We start from the raw sequence: 410 nt of genomic DNA on the forward strand, positions 1-410 counted from the left end.
AGTAAATAAAATCGTAACATAAACAATTAAATATAAGAAATAGTAACTTCTTAAAGTATCTGTTAATCCCCATGTACCCAGATTGTAAATAAAATCCTAACATAAACAATTAAATATAAGAAATAATAATATCTTAAAGTATGTATTAATCCTCATGTACCCAGACTTTGTGGACACCCTGTATGTGCATGTGTGTGTGTATATCTGCATGCGTGTGTGTGTGTGTATGGAGGGGGGCTGTGCCCACGCACGTTTGTGTGTGTAATAGGTGAGTGAAAAGTGGAGGTGTCAAGTATGTGTGTGTGTGTGTGTGTGTGTGTGTGTGTGTGTGTGTCGGTGTGTGTGTGTCAGTGCGTGCGCGTGTAATAGGTAAATGAAAAGTGGAAGTACCAAGTATATGTGTGTGTGCA

The 410-nt window shown here is 38.3% G+C and overlaps 1 protein-coding gene across 1 annotated transcript in view; it reads left to right on the forward strand.

The window, feature by feature from the left end:
• The window catches only part of LOC106868968 (cytochrome P450 3A4), a 16,659-nt gene that overhangs the window by 2,533 nt on the left and 13,716 nt on the right, over positions 1 to 410 (forward strand). The window lies entirely within an intron of this gene.

Source organism: Octopus bimaculoides, chromosome 26 (genome assembly GCF_001194135.2).
Source record: "Octopus bimaculoides isolate UCB-OBI-ISO-001 chromosome 26, ASM119413v2, whole genome shotgun sequence".
Lineage (NCBI taxonomy): Eukaryota > Metazoa > Mollusca > Cephalopoda > Octopoda > Octopodidae > Octopus > Octopus bimaculoides.